At 36.6% G+C, this 20216-nt stretch overlaps 1 pseudogene; it reads left to right on the top strand.

The window, feature by feature from the left end:
- Positions 1–1600: 1600 nt before the first annotated feature.
- On the top strand, positions 1601–19965 carry LOC120176322 (annotated as a pseudogene).
- The last annotated feature ends 251 nt before the right edge of the window (positions 19966–20216 follow it).

Below are 20216 nucleotides of genomic sequence, written 5' to 3'. Positions count from 1 at the left end.
GAGTAAAAAGGACCCTCCATAGATGGAAACCATTAGTTAACAAACAATTAACATTCTAAAATAGGAGCTTTTTACCTTAAAATAAAACTTTGGGGGCCAAAATGCTTCTATAAAAAGGGATAAGGGCTAAAGTAACTATTTAATCAAACGTTAGGGGCTTTTTGTCCTAAAATGAGATGTTGGGGCTAAAATACTTAATAAAAAGAATAAGAACCAAAATGACAATTTTCGTAAATGTTTGAGTTAATTTTGATATTATGGCTTTTAAAATCATACCTAACATTATGTTTTGGTTTTATTTTGGTTACTCACCGTTAAAAAATTAATAATGATATTGATGTGTCACCAAAAGATAATATCACATCATCATTGGTTATTTAAAAAAACACCTTAATAGTTATGTTAATTTTTTAATGGTAGGTGATCAAATTAAAATATAATATTAAATATAATTTTAAAAAATGATAATTGAATGTGTAAATCGCAAAAAAAAAATATTAGTGAAGATAATAAACATGTAGTTTACTTGTAATAAATTGGGTTCAAAGCTTGTGATACTATGAATTTTTTGAGGTATATTACCGGGAATGTCATTACATCCCTTTCTTTAGGCATTGTTGGTTTACCTGCGTTTTGGACTAAAATGCCCTTAAAAAAATTTCTTTCAAAAATATCCTTATTCTGTCATTGAATAATAAAAATTCTACGAAAGTTAAATTACAAATTTATCCTTAAACTATTTTAGATTTACAAAAAAAATCTATAATTACAATTTTATATGAAGTTCAGAGTTTAAAATAAAATTTTACCCTTTCATTAAACCTTTTTATATTTTCAATTTTGTAAAAAAAAATTATATAAATTTTATGAATTTAATTTTTTTTAAAGAAAATACATAAATATTTTCCAACTTGTTAAAAATACAAATATATAATAAGGACAATTTGGTCAAATATACATTCCAATAATCTTTTATTCCTTTAACCAAACACAGTAATCTTACATTCCTGCTAAACCAACCAATCATAAAATATAACATTCTCAGTAATCCTATTCCCTGGTAATCTTTTATTCCCACTGGTAATTTTTTATTCCCACAGGTAATCTTACATTTCGTGAACCAAACGCACCCTTAAAACCAAACGGAGCGGAAAGTGGCAAAGACTAAATTGGATTTAAACTTAAAAGAAAAATGAAATAAATTCGTAAATCTAAACTTTTTGCTGCATATTCTCTTTTACTCTAATAGGCAATATAAAAATAATAAATATACAAATAAATGGAACAAATGCCTTCTTTAATTTTGTTTTTTAAATATATATATATATATATATATGAATCATACTACTATAAAGGTGATTCAGCGTTTATTATTAAATGATTAAGAGTACTTAGAACAAATACTACTTTGTATATATTGCATTTGGCGCTGGAAATAGGTTTGTGCCCTGTCAAGAATATGTTTGAGCTTGTTGAATATAGACATGATGGTTGTTAAAACTCATCGCCCGTTTGGTGCATGATATCTGTCTTCTCATCGTTTTGCATATCAAACCTCAATTTGCCACATGTAAAGGCTGTTGAAGTTTCGTGACGTTTGTTTATTTCAGAAAACTCAGGATTACATGTATTTGACTTCTTGGCAAATTCAATTCTGAAAGAGGTTCTAGAAGTCATCCAAAAGGGAAAACCTGGTGCTTTTTCTCCAGGAAGACCTAAGGAATTCCTCAAAAACTACAAATCAAGCCTAGATTTCTTGGCTTATCTTGAAGGTAGCCATCTGACCTTTCATTTTGCATCTAAGACTAAACACTTCACAGAGCCTGCTTTGGTAAAGAATCAAAGTGTCTGAACTATAGTCCATTTTATTATTATATAAAGAAATTTCCACTGTCAGGCTATTGCCCAACCAGAGCTGCTGTTGTCAAATTCGAGCAACACCGTTTTATGTTGAGTTCATGAAGCAGTGGAATGTTGGTGTATATTTCTCTTTAAGGTATTGAGTGGAACTATTCGGTGTTTATATAACTGATATAATTTTGTGTTTTACTTAGATATGAACTGCTCTTATTTTTAACTGCTTAGGTTTCAAGAAATAGCAGGTGCTCTAGACTCTGCACTTACAGCACCCAGTATTGTTCTTGTCCAGAATTCTGGTTCTGGGGAAGAATATTCCCATAACTTGACACTTAAACAAAGTGTTACTCTTTTGGATAGCCTGAGATCCTGCTGGAATGACAAAGTTCTGGTCCTTTCTTTTCTGACAAGTTTCTTCGCTTGTCCCTGCAGCTACTCTAAAGGGCATTCCTTGGATCAAATAGTTGTGGAGTCTAATACACTAAATATCATCATCTGATTGTGATGCATGAGCTTATTGTATTATTATAATATTTAATTATTTCAGTTTTATTAAATATTAGAAATATTTTGGATGGTTAGGATTATAAGTTTCCTTTATGCTTTAGATTTAGGGCTAGGCTTAATCATCTTTGTAACCCTAGTATAAATAAGCTGTAAAATATTACAGCCACAAATTATTAGTATTTCCTTTGAATTAATAGGGAATTAGGGGTTTTTGTTAAACTTAAGTTTTACTGACCCACATTTGTATTCAGCCATAATTCCATTGTCATACTTCTGTTTTTCTTCTTACCACATCAGATTGTATTTTGTGTTTGATAGATACTCAAATTGGTTGTCCTCTGGATTGGATGCGCGGAAGAAGGGTATTTCTGGCTCCAACCCCGGATGTGAGTGGGCTCTTTCAGCTGCTCCAGATGATTTTGTTTATGTATGCCCATGTCTTAATTTGATTATGTTTCCAACTTAAATTCTCTGAGCCTTATTTAACACACAGAGGTACCTTAATGGGGAAATAAATTTAGAGAAATTATTAGTTCTCCACATATCCACTTGATTATTTCTAACTTAGAAAGATCTAGAGAGAAATTAAAACTGGTAATTATACGTTCTCATAACATAAAAAACTATTCCTAAGCTTCATTATTAAATCATGGAAAAATAAGTAACGTTGTTATGCAATTGCTTCAGATCTATCTTTTTTCAGTCTCCAAGTTCAATCTTCTACGGACCTTATTGTTGATAGGTTGCTTTCATTCTCCAAGTCAAGCACAATATAAATATATATAATGTAGAATTGATTATTGACTTATTGTTGATCCAGACTTTTGTGCAGCATATGTATGAACACACTGGTGCTTGAAGGTTATTCATGACATAAATTGTCTGACCAAGGAGATTTCTGGTTCTTACCTGGATCATGTACTTCATGTTCTATCTTCATGTTCCACTGAAGTCCTTGACGTTGTAATGCATAGCATTTTGTACTGTGGAAAATCATTGGATGATTTGCTACCCTTAGTTATCAACACAATTAAAGAGGCTGTAGTTCAGAAGTCTGTTGAGGTAAGCATTACGATTTTTGCATATTACTTATTTGCGTAAGTGTTGTAAGGCCGTGCCTAGGCCAACTACGAAAGTGGCTCATAACCTTTCGAGTGAGGGACATGCCTGGTGTGCCAAGGCATGCTTTTCTGTAATGCATTAAGTGCAAAAGAGACCATCTAACTAAAATTCTCTTGCATCTGTTTTGTTTTATTTTACATTAGCTGTACATTTAATGGTAAAAATGAGTATAATAACAAACTCCCTACTTCTCAATATCAAAACATACTTAATATCATAAACAAATTGTATACTGCCCAAAACCGGGGGGGGGGATAAATTTTGCATCTTTTGTTAGGATAAATGACAAACTCTTTAGGGTTTATTAACAAAATTATGCATCTGAAGTGCATTTTATACACACATCTGCATTGTGCCTCACTAATCTATTCTAATTCTTCTTCTTGTTTACCGCCTTTAGTCACCATGCTCTATGAAACCATCATGAGAAGTTTTTATGGTTTCTTTCGTAATTCTTTTGCCTGCATTTTCATTCTACTCTGGAATTTTATGTTCATTCTCGTTTATCTTAAATTCCACAGGATTTGAGACAGCTTAAGGGTATAACTGCAACTTACAGGATGACAAACAAACCTCTCCTGTCAGACATTCACCTTACGTGGCAGGGGTATTGCGCCCATTGAAGGTTTGTGATCTTTTAATATTTCCCTAGAGACATTCCTGATCCCACCTTTAATTTTCTTTTTTATTTTCATAATCATAAATGTTCCTATAATTTTTTTAAAAATGAGACCTTTTTATTTAATAGTATAAATATGCTATGTCATTTAGCTACGTGCTATATGTTGCATATGACATTCAATAGCAGTGTTTTTAAATACTTTAGTTTACCCTCATATTTTGTTATAGTCAAGAGAAATAGAAGTAGAATTTAGAAATAGAAATAGAATCGAGAAGATGAAATAGAGAATTTAGAGAATTCAGAAGAAATGCTTCATTCATTACTTGAGGAATCAAAACCTCTCATCCAATGTTTTATTTAGTTACAGGGCTAAAATAGTAAATTAAATATGCCAGCTGTTGTATTGCATAACAGATATAACAAACTAATGTTATCTTCTCTTCTCAAGTATTGGGCCACGAACTGGGCTAAGGCATCTCTTCCTGGGCTGGAAATGCTTGTTGGTTCACCTCCTCTTGACCCACGTGCTCTATCTGCTCACCAGATAAATACATCTCTCCCTCTCCATTTGTTTAATTTCCCAAATTCCATCCCCTCTCTTACCCCGATTCCCAATTATTCCTCTCTTACCCTGATTCCCAATTCTCCTTCTATAATCTCTAACCCTTGACCATTATTTTCCCCAATTGTTTCCTCACTTTCTTATTCTCTTCTACGCTTCTCTCCCCGCTCATCTCCTCCAACTGTAACAATACCCGCCGCTGGAAAGGATACTTGTCCCCAATGATCAAATTCAGGGAACTGGCCTCGAAGAACCGTGTAATCCTCCCATGTATCACTGGTGTCATCGAGATTATTCCAACGCACCAACAACTGTGTTACAGGTTTGTTCTGTCGATTGATGATTCTTCTACCCACAATCTTATATGGCTCAATTCTAATCCGATCATCACCGTCCATGTCAGGAGGATCCTTTGAAGATACAGTTGAATCCCCGACGTGCTTCTTCAGAAGGCTTACGTGGAACACAGGATGTAACCTCGAAGAAATTGGTAAGTCTAACTTGTACGCGACCTCACCTATCTTCTCAATAATTTTATAAGGTCCATAGTACTTTGCTGCTAACTTTAAATTCTTGCGCAGGGCCAAGGAAGTCTAACGGTAAGGTTGCAATTTCAGGTAAACAGTATCTCCCGCTGCAAAAACTCTTTCTGTTCTTTTCTTGTCTGTGTATTGTTTCATTCTGTTACTTGCATACTCAAGTTGTAGCTTTAGTAACTGTTTGATATTCTCCCTAAGTCTCATTAAGTCACCCACAGACTGCACATTAGTATCTTCTTGCCAAACCATAGTAGGAGGCTTGTAGCCATACAATGCCTCAAACGGTGTAAGCTTTAGGGCAGTGTGGTAGGTCGTATTATACCACCATTCTGCATGTGGTAGCCATTTAGCCCACTGCTTTGGCTGAAAGAAACATAAGCCCTTAAATAGTGTTCCACACACTGATTCACCCTTTCTATATGACCATCAGTCTCTGGATGGTAAGCAGTACTAAAAAGAGTTTTAGTACTTAGTTGCTTCATTAGTTCTCTCCAAAAGAGACTAGTGAATGTCTTGTCTCTATCAGAAATAGCCATTTTAGGCTGGCCATGAAGTTTATAAACAATATCCAAATACAATTTAGCTACATCAACAGCTGTATAAGGATATGATAAGGCTAGGAAGTGGCTGTACTTAGTAAACTTATCAACTATCACAAAAATGCAATTCTTCTTCTGAGATGTAGGTAAACCCTCTATGAAATCCATAGTTATAATTTCCCAAGCCTGTTGAGGAATATACAGTGGTTGTAGGAGCCCAGGCTTAGCAACATGTTCTACTTTAATATGCTGACAAACTGTACAACTTCTAATATAATTTGCCACCATAGCCTTCAACTTAGGCCAATAAAAATTAGCCTTAATCATTTGATAAGTTGCCTGTGTTCCAGAATGTCCCCCATGAGGTGAATCATATAGGATTTGAAGAATTTGTAATCTTAATGATCCAGTAGCTCCAATATAGACTTTTCCCTTGAATCTAAGAATACCCTTAAAATATGTCCATCTAGGGTCAGCATTAGGATTGACTTGTAATATAGATAGCCAATCAGTTACCATCTTATCCCCTTTGTAGCTGCCCTCCACTTCCTGCACCCAACTAGGGATAATTAAGGTAGTACCCATAGCCATATACTGACCTTGATCTTCCCACTGTCTAGAAAGGGCATCAGCAACCACATTGGACTTACCCTTCCTATACTGAATAGAATAATCTAGGCCCAATAATTTAGTCAATCCTTTCTTCTTAATAGTAGTAGTTAATTTCTGCTCCAACAAATATTTAAGGGGTTCATGGTCAATTTTGATGATAAAAGGGTTGCCCTCTAAATAATGCCTCCATTTAGATATTGCCATAAGAATAACAAGGTATCTCTCATATATAGATAGGGCAACATGTCTAGTACTAAGAGCCTTACTAAGATAGGCAATAGGTCTACCATCCTGTGATAATACAGCTCCAATTCCTCCTGAACTTGCATCTGTTTCTAAATAAAAACTCTTGGCAAAATCTGGTAATGCTAGCACAGGGGCACTACACATAGCATGCTTCAAGTTTTCAAAAGTAGTTAGAGCCTCAGTAGTCCACTTAAAACTGTCTTTCTTGAGCATCTGAGTCAAAGGCTTGTTGATGGTACCATAATTCTTTATAAACCTTCTATAATAACCTGTCAATCCCAAAAACCCTCTCAAAGATTTTAAAGATTTTGGCACAGGCCAATTCTTCATAGCTGCCACTTTAGTAGGATCAGTAGAAACCCCAGAGGCTGAAATAATATGTCCCAAGTACTCAACTTGAGTCTGTCCAAAAAAGCATTTAGACATCTTGGCAAATAATTGATTAGTCTTCAAAACTTCCAAAACTAATTTTAAATGAATAATATGATCAGCCATAGAAGTACTATAAACTAGAATATCATCAAAAAATACCAAGACAAATTTCCTTAAGAATGAACTAAACAATTCATTCATTAAGGCTTGAAATGTAGCATGGGCATTAGTCAGCCCAAAAGGCATTACCTTGAACTCATAATGGACCTGATGAGTTCTGAAAGCTGTCTTGTATATATCCTCAGGCTTAATTCTGATCTGCCAATAACCAGACCTTAAGTCAATTTTAGAAAAATAGACTGCTCCATATAATTTATCCAATAGATCCTCTACCACAAGAATAAGAAATTTATTCTTCACTGTCATACTGTTCAACTTCCTGTAATCTACACAAAACCTCCAAGTACCATTATTCTTTTTTATTAAGAGACATGGAGAAGCAAAAGGACTTTTTCTTGGTTGAATAACAGATGAGGAAAGCATATTAGCAATCTGCTTTTCTACCTCAGCTTTTTGAATATATGGAAATTTGTAGGGCCTTAAATTGATAGGGGTAGCCTCAGGTTTAAGGGGAATAGCATGGTCATGATTCATTGTAGGAGGCAATCCTGTAGGTTCAGCAAAAACAGAGTGATACTGGTCCAAAAGGGGCTGGATAGTTGTAGGAGTAGTCTTGGAATCCTCCAACATATTGAATAATACTACATGTCCCAAAATAGATGAGTCAGAAGCTGTCATCTTCAATAGGGTAGCTCCTGAAATCTGCTGTAGAAATTTAGATTGTTGCTGACCTTTTATAATAATATGCTCCCCTTTATGTTCAAAACTCAGTGTCATATTATTGAAGTCCATCAAAATTGGACTGAACAGTTTCATCCAATCCACACCTAATACCATATCACTGCCCCCAGCTGAAGTAGTCTAAAATCATGTATAAAAGAGTGCCCTTGCATCTTCCATTCCATCTCATTACACCTTGTCGAACTGTAAAGTTGTTGTCCATTAGCTACTGTAATAGCCAAAGGATAGGGAATATTAATCAGTTTACCAGCTTCAGCCCACTTAGGTGTTAAAAAACTGTGGGTACTACCACTGTCAATCAGCATACTAAGTGGTCTCCCTTGAATTGTTCCTTATATCCTCAATGTATTATGACCAATACATCCATTAATAGCATTGATTGATATTTCTAGACTCTCATCTTCTGGCATAATTTCTTGCTCAGAATCTGCTGGTGAATTTTCTGGGGGTAAAACAATGTCATCCTCCATTATCATGTTTAATTGCTTCATTTTGCATTGATGACCTGGAACAAATTTATCTCCACATTTAAAACATAAATTGTTTTGTCTTTTGTAATCTATTAAATTCTGCTTTGTTGATGGATTAGCTGAATTTCTCTGTTGTACTGGTAGCTGGTTTGACTTTGAAGTAGATATAGGATTTGGATAAGTTGAACTTCTAAATGCTGATCTCAATCTTTTGCTCTCAAACTCCATAGACAGCTCATATAACTTAGCTTGCCTACATGCCTCAGAGAGTGACTTAGGTTTCAAAGCCTTAACTCTGTTTTTAATATCTTCCCTCAACACACTAACAAACAGAGAAATAAAAAATTCTTCTCCTAATGTAAGGTTTTGTAATAACATATGTGGTTGTAATTTCTTAAATCTGTCCTGATATTCTTCTACTATCCCTTTTTGCACTAGCTTAGTAAACTCCTCCACTATATCAGCAAAAAATTTGTCATTGAACCTATGACATAGGTCTGCCTCAAACTCATGCCAAGTAACATGATGTTTTTGCATAATGTAACCATCAAACCATACTTCAGCCTTTCCCGCTAAATACATTGTAGCCACCTCAACTCTTTGCTCATAAGCAATATTACAAAGAAAAAAATATTTAAGACATTTTTGTAACCATCATCTTGGATTAATTCCTTCAAAATTTGGCAGCTCAATTTTTGGTCTATGCCACATTACCCCTGACATGTTAGAAGACCCCCCATTACCTCTATTATCCACATCTACTGCCATTAACTGATTTCTAACAACATTGTTCTCCCCTATTAGATTGTCATTTTTTAAGCTAGCCACTTGGATAGGCAAATCCCCTGGTTTAGACTTAAAAATTCCAGGCTCCTCAGGGTTATAAGTAAACCGAGTCTTATCATTAATCACTGTCACCTTAACAGGCTGTTTACTACTCATATCAGATGAGTTAGGAGTCTGTACCTGATCCTCAGCAGACTAGTTTTGGTCCTCCTTCCTACCAGTCAGAATCTTCAAGATTTGCTCAACATATCCGTGATTCGTAGTCATCCTAGACTCCAATGCAGAAATCTTGTTTTCCTGAGTTTCCCACCATTTAGGAGGATTAGACTCATCCTTTCCTTGTTTTACCAGTGCTGTCAATTCTTCCATCTGTTTCTGCAACCCTGCTAAGTCTTCTGCCATATTCTAATTTTTCTTGGGCATGCCACCAACTTGCCAAAAACCGAGGCTCTGATACCAATTGCTATAGTCAAGAGAAATAGAAGTAGAATTTAGAAATAGAAATAGAATCGAGAAGATGAAATAGAGAATTTAGAGAATTCAGAAGAAATGCTTCATTCATTACTTGAGGAATCAAAACCTCTCAGCCAATGTTTTATTTAGTTACAGGGCTAAAATAGTAAATTAAATATGCCAGCTGTTGTACTGCATAACAGATATAACAAACTAATGTTATCTTCTCTTCTCAGGTATTGGGCCACGAACTGGGCTAAGGCATCTCTTCCTGGCTGGAAATGCTTGCTAGTCCACCTCCTCTTGACCCACGTGCTCTATTTGCTCACCAGGTAAATACATATCTCCCTCTCCATTTGTTTTAATCCCTAATTTCCCAAATTCCATCCCCTCTCTTACCCCGATTCCCAATTATTCCTCTCTTACCCCGATTCCCAATTTCTCCTTCTGTAACCCTAACCCTTGACCATTATTTTCCCCAATTGTTTCCTCACTTTCTTTGTAACATCCTCCATGTCGGGTAAGTGATTAATTTGCAAAGTTTCAACATTTGGTGATCAAAGTAGAATAATTATATAGTTTTAAAAAAAATAAGGTTAGTAAATATGAAATTAAGGTGGGGACCAAATGGTCATTTGTAAGGAATTTTAATTAAAATAAATATTATGAGGTATATGAGAACCCACGTGTGACATTGGTTCCAGAACTCTCCCATTTCTTCTTCCTTCTTCCTCATTTTCTTCTCTTCAACGTGTGGCTTGCAATTAAGGTAAGAATCTGAACTTGGTAGTTTCTTTGATGTTTTAAGATTGGAAATGGAAGCTTAGATGTTATATAAGCTAAAGGAAAACTTATATGACATTAAAACAACAAGAGAAGTGTTTTAGAGAATGATTTGGAAAAATGAGTTTTAGATGAAATTTTGATATGGATGAGTTTTTGATGTTTGAATCAGATTTTTTGACTTGTCAAGAAGCTAACTAAGAAGTAGGAGGTGTTAGAATTCAAATTAGAACATATTGGAATTTGGGTTGGATTCTTAAATGCTATATGGTGAATTAGATTTCTAAGTTTTAGAGGTATTTAATGGATAATAATTAGTCTAAGTGAGTGTATGAGAGCTAAGAGTAGTAAAGGGATTGAAATATGTATGTTTGAGCTGAAATGGGATGATTTCCGAGCTCAAATTAGGAATTCTGGGTTAGGGGAATCGGTACCCATTCAAGGGGAACCGATACCCCTTCAACGAATATGATTTCCAGAATGCTAGAGGGAATCGGTACCCCCAGGGGGGGGAACCGATACCCCCTCATCGTATATGAAATTCCAGATTGCTTGAGGGGAATCGATACCCCTAGGGGGGGGAACCGATTCCCCCATGAGAAAAAGAAGAAGAAAGAAAGAAAGCAAGACTAAGCTATTAATTCTTTAAATTAGTAAGCTATTAAAGCTTAATTGCAAGACATAGACATCTGATCATCTTAAAATTATGTTTATGTAGATACCGAGCCTACTCGAGTTCGGGAACAATCTACAAGTAGAATCGATCGAGGAAAAGGCAAAGAAGTATAGGTGAGTGCATATGCATAGCATGAATATAGTAGTATATTCAGTTCTAGACTTGTGATAAGTCTAGATTCCATATTTTGACATATGATTACATTCCATATTATGATACATGACATGAATTTGTATTAAAGGTATTACATGACATGAATTCATATTATATGTATTACATGACATGAATATGCAGAAAACGTTATATGCGCTATGTGATAAAGGTATGTAAATGATATGCCTATGTGTTAAAGGTATGAAAATACTATGGCTACGCGATATGAACTACGGGAAATGTATAAGCCCATGTTATGTAGATGAGAACTATAGGTATAGTTGGCATGCCAAGGGTAGAGGGTATACTCGGTTCTTTAGGACATATGTATATCCTTTGGAACCTGTGTGAAGTCTTGAAAGACACATACTTGATCCATAGTATATGTATATGATTCTTAAGGAATTCTACGTGGTCCTTATGGACATAATTCTACGGACACTTCGGTGCAATTCTACGGGCACTTCGGTGCAATTCTACGGGCACTTCGGTGCATTTATACGAGCTGTGGTGACAGCATAGTGCACAACCTCACATTACTCAAATACCTTAGGTTCTCAATATGATATCATGGGCAAATAAATTTATTTATACAGAATAATGAATGTTACAGTCATACGCTTACAGGTATGGATATTGATGAAGTATATTACATGGATTAGTTACATGTTTGCATATCATCTCATATGATCCTGATAATTTCATTAAATTACATTGCCTTGTTAGTATTATTGCCTCACTAAGTCGATGACTTAGCGTGTGAGTGTTTCACACGTAGGATCCGAGGAAATTAGACGAGACAGGTGAAGCAGCTTGACAGTATTACTCCTGCAACCATCAGATCAGAAGCAACTTATCAGTAGGTCATTTTGTTATGTAAATAGCAGTTGGCATGTAATTAAAGGGTTAAGTTGTGTATGCTCTGAATATTTTTGTAAACTTACATTACAGTATGTATATTATTGTATTTTCTTAATATAAGTTCAAATATTTTACTATTATTTATTAAGAGTTATGTTTTAAAGTCAATGTAGTATCTCTGACTCATATCCGGGTCGGGTATGGGTTGGGGGTGTTACATTTAATGGTATCAGAGCTATGGTTAGCCGATTCTAGGCATAAACCAGAGTCTATGGAGTCTGTAAATGGAATACATGCCAACAAATAGCGAAAACTTCTGATCTGGTATAGTATGAGTATGCTGTTTTGCTAATAGAACAATGTGTTTATTTTGATTAGATGTCCGGACATAATAGCTCCCGAAGTGAAGCGGGAGAAGATAGGCATGCTGAAAGCAGTAATTCACCTGCCCTGGCTAGGCACGGTGAAGAACAGACATCTCAAGGAGTGCCTGTGCAAGATCAAGATACGTTCTTCAGAACGTTAGACGCTATTCTGACGCGTCTTCAACCTCCTGCTCCACTAACTCCAAGAATTAATGTAGCAAAAGAATTGAGAAGTTTAGGAGCTCCCGAATTTAAGGGAGAAGCTGAGGAAGGTCCGGTGTCAGCGGATCTTTGGTTGAATGATTTGAAAATCATGTTAGATGGTCTCCACTGTTCTGAAGTGGAGAAATTAGATGGAGCTGTGTCTTTACTAAGGGGTCAGGCGAGGATATGGTGGACGAATGTCACCATGAGGATGTCAACCGACCAGTTGACTTGGTCTTTGTTTTTAGATGAATTTAAAAGCAAGTATATTGGAGATCAGTTTATCCGCCAAATGAAGCAGGAATTTATGAATTTGAAGCAGATGAGCCGCTCGGTATATGAGTACGAATGTGAGTTTAACAAGCTGAGCAGGTTTGCAGCCGAGCTTGTGCCTACTGAGAAAGATGCTTGCGAATGGTTCGTGGAGGGCTTGCGCCCTAGGCTTAAGGAAATGTTGATAGTATTAAATCTGTCCTCGTTCCAGGAGGTGATCAATCGTGCAAAAGCTCTTGGAAGGGCTCAGAATGAAAGATTTGGGGACTCGAGAGTGCAGACATCAAAGAGGACGACTACTTATTCTGGTTCAACACCAACAAAAAGGGGAAGAGACTCGGGATTTCGATCACAAGCTAGATCAGAATCAGTTGCATCGTCTGCTAGGGGAGCAAGTCAGGCAAGACCTAGACAGACGCAGTCAGTGGAATCTAGTGCTGGGAGATCTACTCCGGGGCAAGGGAGACAGTGTCAGCAGTGTGGGAAAAACCATTATGGAACTTGTCGTATGGCAGCTGGGACTTGTTTCCGATGTGGAGAGGCCGGACATTTTGTCCGTGATTGTCCATTGATTATTGGTGAGCCGGCACCATCTGGAAGAGCTGGTTCTTTCTCACAAAGAGGACGAGGAAGAGGCAGAGGAAGGAACCCGTCTGAATTCTCTGCTCAACCTGAAGTTCGATCCACTGCTCGAGTATACAACCTAAAGACAAGTGAAGACCGTGATGACCCCGATATTATAGCAGGTACTTTTCAGTTGTATGATAAATTAGTATTGGTACTGATTGATCCGGGTTCTAATAATTCTTATATTACAAGTAAGTTAGTAAAGGAGTTGGGGATTCCCTTAGAAGCTACGAGTAATGAGATTATAGTAACGACTCCGTTAGGCCAAAGTGCCAGGGTGAATAAAGTTTGTAAGGGGTGTCCCATAAAGATTCAGGGAATTGAATTCCCTGCTAATCTGATGGAATTACCCTTTGATGAGTTTGAAGTGATTCTGGGAATGGATTGGTTGTTTCGGTATTATGGAGATGTTAGCTGCAGATTGAAAAAGGTAACTCTGAAAAGTCCAGAAGGAATAGAGATAAGTGTGAGCAGTGAAAAGTTTAATCCTTTAGCAAATGTAATATCAGTGATGTCTGCCAAGAAATTATTGCTACAAGGATGTCAGGGTTTTCTTGCAAATGTGATTGATTCAAGAGCTCAAGAGAAAAGGTTAGAGGAAATTCCAATAGTTCGAGAGTTCCCTGATGTTTTTCCTGCTGAATTGCCAGGATTACCTCCGGATAGAGAGGTAGAATTCCAAATTGAAATAATGCCGGGAACAGCTCCGATTGCAATGGCACCTTATCGAATGGCTCCGAAAGAATTGCAAGAATTAAAGAATCAATTACAAGAATTGCTAGAGAAGGGATTTATTCAACCAAGTGTATCGCCCTGGGGAGCTCCGGTGTTATTTGTTAAAAAGAAGGATGGATCAATGCGTCTTTGCATTGACTATCGACAGCTCAATAAGGTGACCATCAAGAACAAGTATCCCCTTCCGCGCATTGATGATTTGTTTGATCAACTAAAAGGAGCTTCGGTATTTTCGAAGATCGATCTACGTTCGGGTTATCATCAATTGAATATCCAGGAGAAAGATATTCCGAAGACAGCTTTCAGAACGAGATATGGTCATTATGAATTCATCGTAATGCCATTCGGAGTAACGAATGCACCTGCTGCTTTCATGGATCTTATGAACAGGATTTTTCAGCCCTATCTGGACCAGTTTGTCGTTGTCTTTATTGATGACATACTGGTATACTCGAAATCCCATGAAGAGCATAGCACACATTTGAGGATCGTCTTGCAAATTTTAAGAGATAAAAAGTTGTATGCCAAATTGTCCAAATGTGAGTTCTGGTTAAAGAAAGTAATTTTCCTGGGGCATGTGATCTCGGCAGTTGGGATTAGAGTAGACCCTCAGAAAGTTAAAGCTATAATGGATTGGGAAGTTCCTAAGAATGTGTCTGAAGTTCAGAGTTTTCTTGGACTTGCCGGTTACTATCGAAGATTCGTTAAGAATTTTTCTATGATTGTGCTGCCTCTAACAAAGCTAATGAGAAAGAACGTACCATTTGTTTGGACTTCTGAATGTCAAGAAAGTTTCGAAGCTTTAAAGAGAATTCTGACGGAAACTCCGATATTGGTTCAACCAGAATCTGGCAAGAATTTTGTAGTATACAGTGACGCATCCCATAACGGGTTGGGGTGTGTACTAATGCAAGAAGGAAAAGTGGTCGCGTACGCATCGAGACAGTTGAAACCACATGAAAGGAATTACCCCACTCATGATTTAGAAATGGCTGCTGTAGTATTCGCTCTCAGGATTTGGCGTCATTATCTTTATGGGGAACGTTGTTACTTATATACGGATCATAAGAGCCTGAAGTACCTGATGACTCAAAAAGAATTGAATTTGAGGCAACGTAGATGGGTAGAGTTTTTAAAGGACTACGATGTGATAATTGACTATCATCCCGGAAAGGCTAATGTGGTAGCAGATGCTCTGAGTAGAAAGACGTTTGCAGCTTTACGAGCTATGGATGCAAGATTATCTTTAACGGGAGATGGTGGTCTTTGTGCAGAATTAACCCTTAAACCAGCATGGGTGGAACGAATAGGAGAATTGCAAGGTAAAGATGAAATATGTTTGAAAAGAATTGAGCAAGTAAAGAACAAAGAGATTAAAGACTTTGAGATTAAGTCAGATGGAAATCTATATTGTAAAGGAAGAATTGTAATACCCGAAAATGAAGACTTGAAGAAAGAAATATTAACAGAGGCTCATTGCAGTCCGTTAACGATGCACCCGGGTGGAACCAAGATGTATATGGATTTGAAGGATCGATTTTGGTGGTCAGGGATGAAGCGAAGCATTACAGAATTTGTGTCTAAGTGTTTGATATGTCAACAAGTCAAAGCCGAGCATCAAGTTCCATCAGGATTATTGCAACCGCTTTTCATTCCTCAATGGAAGTGGGAAAATGTTACGATGGATTTTGTTTCGGGGTTACCCTTGACTCCGAACAAAAGAGAATCAATCTGGGTAATTGTTGATCGATTAACTAAGTCAGCGCATTTTCTCCCTGTTAGAACGGATTTCTCTATTGAAAAGTATGCAGAGCTGTATATTAGAGAAGTTATTAGATTGCATGGAGTACCTGTTTCTATAGTCTCTGATCGGGACCCTCGATTCACTTCTAGATTCTGGAAATCTTTGCATGGAGCGTTGGGGACTCGTTTAAACTTTAGTACGGCTTTTCATCCTCAGACTGATGGGCAATCAGAGAGAACTATTCAGATATTGGAAGATATGTTGAGAGCGTGCGTAATGGAATTTAAAGGATCATGGGAAAAGTATTTACCGCTGGCAGAGTTCGCTTACAACAATAGTTATCAGTCTAGTATAAAAATGGCCCCATATGAAGCATTATATGGAAGAAAATGTCGTACTCCATTAAATTGGTATGAACTCAAAGACCGAAGTGTTCTTGGTCCGGATTTAATTCAAGATGTAGAACAGAAAGTTCGAGAAATTCAGCATAACCTCAAAGTGGCCTCTGATCGGCAAAAGTCCTATTCGGATCTTAAAAGGAAAGAAATTGAATTTCAAGTTGGAGATAAGGTGTTTTTAAAAGTGTCTCCATGGAAGAAGGTGTTGAGATTTGGTCGGAAAGGAAAATTGAGTCATCGGTTTATTGGACCATACGAGATTATAAAGAGAGTAGGACCGGTAGCATATCAGCTAGTTTTACCACCTGAGATGGAAAAGATACATGATGTCTTTCACGTTTCAATGCTTCGAAGATATAGATCTGACCCTTCTCATATCGTGACACCAGAAGAGATTGAGGTTCGTCCTGACTTGACTTATGAGGAAGAACCGATTCAAATTTTAGCCCATGAAGTTAAACAATTGAGGAACAAGACCATTCCTTTTGTCAAAGTGTTGTGGAGAAATCACAGAGTAGAAGAAGCAACGTGGGAGCGTGAAGAGGATATGCGACATCAATACCCTCATTTGTTCGTGCAATGAAAATTCGAGGACGAATTTTCTTAAGGGGGAGAGATTTGTAACATCCTCCATGTCGGGTAAGTGATTAATTTGCAAAGTTTCAACATTTGGTGATCAAAGTAGAATAATTATATAGTTTTAAAAAAAATAAGGTTAGTAAATATGAAATTAAGGTGGGGACCAAATGGTCATTTGTAAGGAATTTTAATTAAAATAAATATTATGAGGTATATGAGAACCCACGTGTGACATTGGTTCCAGAACTCTCCCATTTCTTCTTCCTTCTTCCTCATTTTCTTCTCTTCAACGTGTGGCTTGCAATTAAGGTAAGAATCTGAACTTGGTAGTTTCTTTGATGTTTTAAGATTGGAAATGGAAGCTTAGATGTTATATAAGCTAAAGGAAAACTTATATGACATTAAAACAACAAGAGAAGTGTTTTAGAGAATGATTTGGAAAATGAGTTTTAGATGAAATTCTGATATGGATGAGTTTTTGATGTTTGAATCAGATTTTTTGACTTGTCAAGAAGCTAACTAAGAAGTAGGAGGTGTTAGAATTCAAATTAGAACATATTGGAATTTGGGTTGGATTCTTAAATGCTATATGGAGAATTAGATTTCTAAGTTTTAGAGGTATTTAATGGATAATAATTAGTCTAAGTGAGTGTATGAGAGCTAAGAGTAGTAAAGGGATTGAAATATGTATGTTTGAGCTGAAATGGGATGATTTCCGAGCTCAAATTAGGAATTCTGGGTTAGGGGAATCGGTACCCATTCAAGGGGAACCGATACCCCTTCAACGAATATGATTTCCAGAATGCTAGAGGGGAATCGGTACCCCCAGGGGGGGGAACCGATACCCCCTCATCGTATATGAAATTCCAGATTGCTTGAGGGGAATCGATACCCCTAGGGGGGGGGAACCGATTCCCCCATGAGAAAAAGAAGAAGAAAGAAAGAAAGCAAGACTAAGCTATTAATTCTTTAAATTAGTAAGCTATTAAAGCTTAATTGCAAGACATAGACATCTGATGATCATCTTAAAAATTATGTTTATGTAGATACCGAGCCTACTCGAGTTCGGGAACAATCTACAAGTAGAATCGATCGAGGAAAAGGCAAAGAAGTATAGGTGAGTGCATATGCATAGCATGAATATAGTAGTATATTCAGTTCTAGACTTGTGATAAGTCTAGATTCCATATTTTGACATATGATTACATTCCATATTATGATACATGACATGAATTTGTATTAAAGGTATTACATGACATGAATTCATATTATATGTATTACATGACATGAATATGCAGAAAACGTTATATGCGCTATGTGATAAAGGTATGTAAATGATATGCCTATGTGTTAAAGGTATGAAAATACTATGGCTACGCGATATGAACTACGGGAAATGTATAAGCCCATGTTATGTAGATGAGAACTATAGGTATAGTTGGCATGCCAAGGGGTAGAGGGTATACTCGGTTCTTTAGGACATATGTATATCCTTTGGAACCTGTGTGAAGTCTTGAAAGACACATACTTGATCCATAGTATATGTATATGATTCTTAAGGAATTCTACGTGGTCCTTATGGACATAATTCTACGGGCACTTCGGTGCAATTCTACGGGCACTTCGGTGCAATTCTACGGGCACTTCGGTGCATTTATACGAGCTGTGGTGACAGCATAGTGCACAACCTCACATTACTCAAATACCTTAGGTTCTCAATATGATATCATGGGCAAATAAATTTATTTATACAGAATAATGAATGTTACAGTCATACGCTTACAGGTATGGATATTGATGAAGTATATTACATGGATTAGTTACATGTTTGCATATCATCTCATATGATCCTGATAATTTCATTAAATGACATTGCCTTGTTAGTATTATTGCCTCACTAAGTCGATGACTTAGCGTGTGAGTGTTTCACACGTAGGATCCGAGGAAATTAGACGAGACAGGTGAAGCAGCTTGACAGTATTACTCCTGCAACCATCAGATCAGAAGCAACTTATCAGTAGGTCATTTTGTTATGTAAATAGCAGTTGGCATGTAATTAAAGGGTTAAGTTGTGTATGCTCTGAATATTTTTGTAAACTTACATTACAGTATGTATATTATTGTATTTTCTTAATATAAGTTCAAATATTTTACTATTATTTATTAAGAGTTATGTTTTAAAGTCAATGTAGTATCTCTGACTCATATCCGGGTCGGGTATGGGTTGGGGGTGTTACATTCTTCTTCTCTTCTACGCTTCCCTCCCCGCTCATCTCCTCCAACTGTAACATATTTCAATTCGGAGGGTCAATACTTGCATGTCCATTTGAGGTGATAAATATGTTTGTGCACAAATAATTAAAGGGAAGCATCTCAATCCAAGGAACATAAAATGGAAATACAAAAACTGAGAAATGATTTTTTTTTTTGGTTTAGAAATATAACAATTTTAGATGCAGACCAGACTATGTACTTCTTTGGCCTGTATTTCCCATGGAGAATGTGTGTATATCTTTACCTAAAGGCTTTGTGTCTGCTGTCCACGTTGGCAAGTAGTGGATATTACTTTTTCTTAAGCGCCATTTTTAAGCTTTCAGTCTTTCCTGGACGGTGAGTAAGCTACGAAGTATTTGACAAAAGACGCGTGGAATAATCTACTGCTAGGTGCTGCAACAGACATAATCACTCGCTATTGTGAATTAGCTGCTGACGTCGTCAGTGTGGTTAGTATCACAAACAATTTCTTTCCTTAGTTTTTCTCTTGATATCAAACGTGCTTTGAATAAACCCTCTAAATTATCACGTCCAGGCACGGAAGACAGAGTCTTCACTTCAGAGAATAAGGCAAGGTGCACAAAGACGGGCTGGGGCAAGCTCAGATGTCTTGGATCATAGTGTGTCCGATACTGACAAAATCTGCATGCAATTATTTCTTGATATTCAGGTGAGAATCCCATCCCTAGAATTTGCAATCCTTCCATCTATCTTGTTTGTATTGTATTGAACTGTATATTGCATACCTTGTTTGTATTGGATCATAGTGTGTCGCACCTGCGGATAGGCAGAATGAGATCAAGTTTTAAAATCAATATGGCATTGGCATCTGGTTAAGGAGTATTTGATCAAGTTATGTACGAGGAACAAAATTTCTAATTTTGCCCCTGAAAAGTAGCCCTACATGATGATAGAATAAAAGTGTAGACATAAAATAAAAGACACGAAAACAACTATGGGTAGACATAACAAAAAATAGAAAAAGAGAGGAAAACA

The sequence above is a fragment of the Hibiscus syriacus genome, unplaced genomic scaffold (genome assembly GCF_006381635.1).
Source record: "Hibiscus syriacus cultivar Baekdansim isolate YM2019G1 unplaced genomic scaffold, ASM638163v2 tig00000329_pilon, whole genome shotgun sequence".
Classification (NCBI taxonomy): domain Eukaryota; kingdom Viridiplantae; phylum Streptophyta; class Magnoliopsida; order Malvales; family Malvaceae; genus Hibiscus; species Hibiscus syriacus.
Note: the sequence above shows the minus strand (reverse complement) of the source record. Positions and strands in the feature narration are given on the sequence as shown.